Consider the following 7,443-nt stretch of genomic DNA (forward strand, 5'->3'; position numbering starts at 1 on the left):
GCCAGAAAAAAGAAAAAGAAGCTGATGTTATATTCCCAAGCAGGCCATCTCTCCTTAGTAGGAAGATGGTTCCAGCATCTTCAGGTTTGTAGGGTCCTTATGAAAGGTTGTTGCTGAACGAAAAGACGCCAGGATTCTTGGCCTCCGGAGGAGAAGAATTCAATCTGGGGCCAGAGATGAGGCTTGATGGCTCAGAGCTTTTGTGTAATAAAGTTTTATTAAAGTATAAAGGAGATAGAGAAAGCTTCTGACATAGGCATCAGAAGGGGGCAGAAAGAGTACTCCCCTGCTAGTCTTCAGCTGGATGTTATATAGTCCCTAGCAGTCTGTTAATGAAAGAAAGGAATGTCTTAAAACTCAGAATGGCACCAGGCCCCTCACCCATAAGATGAATTTTGGGATAATCTTGGCACCAAAATGTTCATCCAGGGCCATAAAATGATTAACTTGAATCTTGTAGAAGGGCAGATCTACAAAGGGCAGATCATACAAATAGTTTCGTTTACATAGATTAGGGGAACAATATCTGAGTATAACATACTGGTTTGTCAAGTAGGTTCTGAGCCATTAGGTGGAACTGACTTGAAGACAGAGTTTGGGGTAAATGCATAGTACATAGGCATAGCTTAAGACAAACATTTCCATAAGAAAAATGCATTGGTTATCTCAAGGTTTGAGAATAGTTAACCTCGGGTGAAACCAGGTGTCATTATGGCAACACAGTATTTTAAGAGAAACCTCCTTTTAAATTTGTATAGAGAAGGAAAAAAACATCGATAGTTTGTTTCCTCCTGCTGCTTAAGAGATAAAAATGTCTGACACTTGCAGTCTATTTCCTCCCTTTGGAGACCCCTGGCCTTCCTGCCTGTTACCCTCTCACTTATAGTTCATCATGATGCTTCCTTGATGCTAAAGCTGAAGCACCAATACTTGGGCCCCCTGATGTGAAGAGCTGACTCATTGGAAAAGATCTGATGGTGGGAAAGATTGAAGGCAAGAGGAAAAGAGGGTGACAGAGGATGAGATGGTTAGATAGCATCATGGACTCAGTGGATATGAGTTTACACAAACTCCAGGAGATGGTGAAGTACAGGGAAGCCTGGCGTGCTGCAGTCCATGGAATCACAAAAAGTTGGACACGACTGTGCACAACTTAGCGACTGAACGACAACAAAATAGCTCATCATCTCTTAAAGCAAGAGATCCTTTTTTAGCCTAGCAATTCCCTAAAATGGTTGTGAATACACCTGCTTGGATCACATGCCTATCCCTGAATTAATCACTGTTCAAGGGGATAGGAGGGAGAGAACTGACTTGTTTGGGTCCTTTGCTCACGTCTGTGGAGTGGGAGGGGATGTCCTCCCTGACTGACAGCCCCACATACCCCCAGGGATTAGTAAAGGGCAGTTCCACAAAACCTGGAGTTGTGGCTGTTGGAAGGTAACATTGTCCACAGGAATCCTGTGAGCTTCAAAACCTCATTTCCTTTCCCACTGCTGCTCCCTTCTTTCCAATCACTTTGTTTAAAAATTTATGAGTTGGGTAGAGTCTGTCATCAATCAGTTTTCTCCTCTATAGTTTTCTAGGCTGGAAGCCTGCAAACTACATTTCCCAGAATCTCTTTTCTGCTTGCTTCTGTTAGGATCTTCTAATAGGAGCCACTGGCCAGAGACTGAAAGGTGAAAGAAAGGGAGAAGCCATCCCCTCATTCCATTCCGAATTCTGGTAGGGCCTCTGGGCACAGTTAGGCGCAGGAACTGTGGAGCAAGGGTAGGCTCTGGGTATGCCAAACTTAGGAGTGTGCTGTTCCTGGGCCCTGGGTTATGACACCATTTTCTCTCTCTCTTTATTTTTTTCATCAGTTCAGTTGCTTAGTCATGTCTGACTCTTTGCAACCCCATGGATGGCGGCACTCCAGGCCTCCCTGTCCATCACCAACTCCTGGAGCTTGCTCAAACATGTCCATCGAGTCGGTGATGCCATCTAACCATCTCCTTCTCTGTCATCCCCTTCTCCTGCCTTTAATCTTTCAAAAAATAAGGGTCTTTTCTAATGAATCAGTTCTTTGCATCAGTCCTTCCAATGAATATTCAGGACTGATTTCCTTTAGGATTGACTGGTTTGACTGGTTTATCATTGCTTTCTATTTAAGAACATTTTTTTGTTCATGCCATCTGGCTTGAGGGATCAACTAGGGATTGAACCTGGGCCACAGCAATGAAAACATTGAATGCTAACCCTTAGACAACCGGTGAACTCCCTTATCATTGCATTTTTTAAAAGTGTACAGTGTAGTGACATTAAGTACTTTGATATTGTTGTGCAGTCTTTACCACTATCTATCTCTGGAACCTTTCCATCATCCCAAACTGAACCTCTGTATCCACTCCCCATTTTCCTCTTCACCCAGCCTCTAACAACCACCGTTTTGTTTCCTGTCTCTGAGTTTGACTCCTCTGGGTGCTTCATTTAAGTGGAATCATATAATATTTTGAGATTGTCCTTATTTACCATAGAATGGTGTCTTCAAGGGTTGTCTATTTGGTAGCCTGTGTCAGAATTTCCTTCCTTTTTAAGGCTCAGTAATATTGTATTGTATATATGTGTGAGTGCTTAGTTGCTCAGTTGCTCACCAATGACCTTATTTAAACTTAATTACCTTTTTAAAGGTCCTATCTCCAAATATATACTTTCTGAAGTACTGGATGTTAGGACTTCAGTAAAAGAATTTGGGGTGGGGGCAGAATTAACCCCATGACAGGCTTCTTCCACTATTTGACTATTCTGAATAATGTTGCCATGAACATGTACAGATATTTATTTAAATCTCTGCTTTCAGTTCTTTTGAGTATATACCCAGAAATGGAATTGCTAGTGTGTGTGCATCCATGCTAAATTCCTTCAGTCATATCTGACTCTTTTGTGACCCCATGGACTATAGCCCACCAGGCTCCTCTGTCCATGGGATTCTGCAGGCAAGAATACTGGAGTGGGTTGCCATGACCTCCTCCAGGGGATCTCTCCCAAACCAGGAATGGAACCCGCATCTCTTATATATCCTGCAGTGGCAGGCGGGTTCTTTACCACTAGTGCCACCTGGGAAGCCCGTATGTTAATTCTCTGATTAGTTTTTGAGGACCTGTCAAATCATTTTCACAACATCTTCACCATTATACTTTCCCACCAGCAATGCCCAGGGTTCCAACTTTTCTACATTCTTGTCAACACTTGTTATTTTCTGTTTTTTTATTTTTATAATAGCCATTCTTCTGGATGTGAAGTAGGAGCTCATTGTAGTTTTGATTTGCATTTCCCTGATGATTACTGATTTGAACATCTTTTAATGCCCTTATTGGCCATTTGTAAATTTTCTTTGGAGAGACTGTCTCTCAAATCCTTTGCCCACCTTTAGATATTTTTATTTTTAAGAGAAACCATACACACACTATAGCAACAATAAGTGAATTTCCAACAAAATGGGGAAATCTATTTAACAATAATACTTAGATGTGAGATGACCACATTATGGGGCAAAATATTGGTATCATTTTGCAGAGTCAGCTATAGCAGGATGGTAAAGCAGGTGGACTTCAGAGCCAGCCTTGTCTAGGGTTTGATCCCTGGTTTCTCCACTTACTAGCTATGCAATTTCAGCAACTTGTGTCTTGTTTCCCTACTTAAGAAATGGGAATAATAATAACGCCCATTTCATAGGGTTGTTACAAGGATTAAGTCAGTGCAGTGCCAGGTACAAAGCAAACAAACACTTCGTATACCTTAGATATCAGCATTATTCTTCTCTGGATCCCAACTTTCTGTGCTGCCTCCACAGTTGGGCACCATCTGGCGTCCCCTCCCCACACTGCTGGTGTTTCTCATTACCCAGTTATCCACCAGGCAAATAGATCTATGCAGCACATTTTTTGTTGTTTAGTCGCTAATTTGTGTCTGACTCTTTTTTGACGCCATGGACTGTAGCCCACCAGGCTCCTCTGTCCATGGGGATTTCCAGGCAAGAATCTTGGAGTGGGTTGTCAGTTCCCTCTCGAAGGGATCTTCCTGACCCAGGGATCAAATCCATGTCATGTAGCAGATACTACATGCTTTTTACACATTAACTTTAGTTTTTCAGTTACTTTCAACTGTAGTCTGGTGATGGCTTCCCAGGTGGCACGAGGGGTAAAGAACCTACCTGGAGACATAAGAGGTGCAGGTTTAATCCCTGGGTTGGGAAGATCCCCTGAAGGAGGGCATGGAAACTTACTCAAGTATTTTGCCTGGAGAATCCCCATGGACAGAGGAGCCTGGCAGGCTACAGTCCATAGTGTTGCAAAGAGACACGACTGAGCAACTTAGCGCTGCACAGCACAGCTTGTGATTCTGTGATAGTCTGGTGGGCTTGAGCTCTGGCTTGGTGATCAGCTGGGAATCGGGGTTCAGATTACATATCTCTTCTGAAGTGACCTTAGGCAAGTCACTTCACATGTCTGGGCTTCAGTTTATTTATTTTGGAAATAATGATGAGAGTCATTCCTATTTCACAGGGTCACTGAGTGATTAAATAAAGTAAGGCCTGTAAAATACTTAGTATTTACAGTACTTGGCACATAGAAAATACTTAAAAGACATTTATTACTATTATGTTATATTCCTTTCAGTTGAGGAAACTGAGTCTTGGAGAGCTGAAGTTCTTGCCCAAAGTCATAAACCTGCATATGTGAATTTTGTGCAGTTCTTGTTGTATGATAAGAGTATACACATAATTTTATGTTTTAAAAAATTTACATTAAAGCATAAGTTATTTTCATATTGCTATGGAGATATGAAGACATGACTACAATGGGCTTCTCAGGTGGCACTAGTGGTAAAAGAACACGCCTGCCAATTCAAGAGAAGTAAGAAATGTGGGTTGGATTTCTGGACTGGGAAAATCCCCTGGAGAAGGAAATGGCAACTCCAGTATTCTTGCCTGGAGAAACCCATGGACAGAGGAGCCTGGTGGGCTACCATCCATGGGGTCGTAAAAGAGTGGAACACAACTTAGCAACTAAACAACAACAACAACAATGAATAACCTTGATATAGGTAAATAATCACCAGGGTGAAAGGAGTGAATAGGCTGGGGCTAGATGATAATCCTGTTTGGAAACGTGTGACTAAGTAACTCCAGTTACTGGATGGGGTATATTGTTCTTGTCTACTCAAAGAGGTGCTCACATCCTCTGGTTAAGGAGTGTGTATGTTATCTATAAATGACCAGTTCAGTCTCTGGGTATATGCTCCTGCTGCTGCTAAGTCGCTTCAGTCGTGTCTGACTCTGTGCGACCTCATTGACAGCAGCCCACCAGGCTCTGCCGTCCCTGGGATTCTCCAGGCAAGAACACTGGAGTGGGTTGCCATTTCCTTCTTCAATGCATGAAAGTGAAAAGTGAAAGTGAAGTCGCTCAGTCGTGTCTGACTCTTCGTGACCCCATGGACTACAGCCTACCAGGCTCCTCTGTCCTTGGGATTTTCCAGGCAAGAGTACTGGACTGGGGTGCCATCGCCTTCTCCACTGGGTATGAGGGTCCAGGTATCATCAGAAGGGTATGCCTTGTTTACTAGGTCCTGTTGACCACTTGGCTCACCTCCCAAAGAGGCCTCTTGCTCTTAAAGGAACCTGGATCTGAGGGCTAGGTGCCTGAGTGGGAGTCATTCCTCAAGTTCTTAACTCAGGGTGTGGAGTCCAGGAGAACGGGGCTGACATACTTTCTCCTTCACTATTAGTCTTGGAACCTACAGAAAACCCTGAGAGCCTGTTTCTTTATCTGCACAAGGGGAAGGATGACAAGGTAGAGAGTAAATATTTAACAAATCTTCACATAGCTTCACATATACTAAATCACACCATTCTCAAACAACCCTATGATGTATTATCACTATTCTTATTTTACAGATGAGGAAACTGAAGTACGGACTGGTTAAATAACTTACAGTCGGAAAGGGAGGGGCCAGGTTTGAACTCAGGTCCTCGGGCTCCAGAGCTTCAGACTTCAATGTCACGCTCATTGGTGAATAATGTAGAAAGATAACAAACCTTAGCTTTAAGAGCTATTGTGAGAATTGGGGATAAAGCCACATGTAGTATGTGGCTTCTGGTCTTGCTATTCTATAGAAATCGTCCCTCTTGCTAAATTTGTCAGTGACCTCCATATTGCCAAACCCAATAAACACTTTTCTGTTTTCATTTCCCCTGATCTCTCAATAGCATTAAATCCAGTTGACCATTTCCTCATACTTCTTTTTGTTTTTTTTTTTAAACTCACAGGGCATGAGGTCAATTTTTCCATTGTTTAAACAAATATGCACCATAGTGGTTCAACAAGTAAGGCAAATGCCAGGAGTATGAAAGTTGCAGTCTGTAATTACCATATCTAGAACCCAGGAAAGGTGAATTAGACAGAAGTGGTAGTCACTCTAATTAAATAAACAGGTGACATCATGGCAAGTTGGTTTTTAGCATCAAAACTATCCCATTTTCTTAATGATCAGAGGTCGCATGTTGGTTCCAGCCTCTTCACTGTGATGATCCATCACAGAATGTGAACTTTTTGGCCTCTACCAATAGCATTAGGGGCTTCCCTTGTGGCTCAGCTGGTAAAGAATCCACCTGCAATGTGGGAGACTTTAGAGAGATGGGTTTGATCCCTGGGTGGGAAAGATCCCACATGGCAACTCACTCCACACCTGGAGAACCCGATGAACAGAGGAACCTGGCGGGCTACAGTCCAGAGGGTCACAAAGAGTCGGACATGACTATAGCAAGTTAGCACAGCACAATAGCTGTAGACAACTTTATCTCCCAAGTCCCTTTATATCAAAAGCAAACACAATCTTGGAGTTTTCTTTCTGATTGTGAGGGTTTACAATAGATTTGCTGCAGTGATTTTTAACATGAAATCTTTTGTAAGATAACCAACTGCAGCCATCCCAGCAGTAATGGTAAGGGATGTGATCCATTCAACTTGTAAGCTGGAAGTCACATTCAAGGCAATGTCACTTGCCATGTGTGTACACAGGACACTGGGCACAGATGGCTCGAGTGGCCAGCTGCAGTCAGGATGTGAGAGGCGTCCTATGGTACCAATTCCAGGATGCTCACTCCTTTTTGAAACATTTGCTTCTTCTGACTTTAGTGACAACTCACCAAAGGGTTTGCTCCTACTCTACCAGCTGTTCCTTCCTAGTCTCTTTTTCCTCTTTTCCTCTTTTTTTTTTTTTTAATTTGTTTATTTATTTGGCTGCATCAGGTCTTAACTGTGGTACGTGGGTTCTTTAGTGGTAGCATGCAGGGTCTGGTTCCCTGACCAGGGATCAAACCTGAGGCCTCTGCATTGGGAGCATGGAGTCTTAGCCATTGGACCATCAGGGGAGTCCCTCTCTTTTCCTCTTTTAACCGTAGAC

The 7,443-nt window shown here is 42.9% G+C and overlaps 1 pseudogene; it reads right to left on the reverse strand.

The window, feature by feature from the left end:
- Positions 1 to 6,507: 6,507 nt before the first annotated feature.
- Positions 6,508 to 7,046, reverse strand: LOC129644524 (CDGSH iron-sulfur domain-containing protein 1-like; annotated as a pseudogene).
- Positions 7,047 to 7,443: the final 397 nt, after the last annotated feature.

This window comes from Bubalus kerabau, chromosome 2 (genome assembly GCF_029407905.1).
Source record: "Bubalus kerabau isolate K-KA32 ecotype Philippines breed swamp buffalo chromosome 2, PCC_UOA_SB_1v2, whole genome shotgun sequence".
NCBI lineage: Eukaryota > Metazoa > Chordata > Mammalia > Artiodactyla > Bovidae > Bubalus > Bubalus kerabau.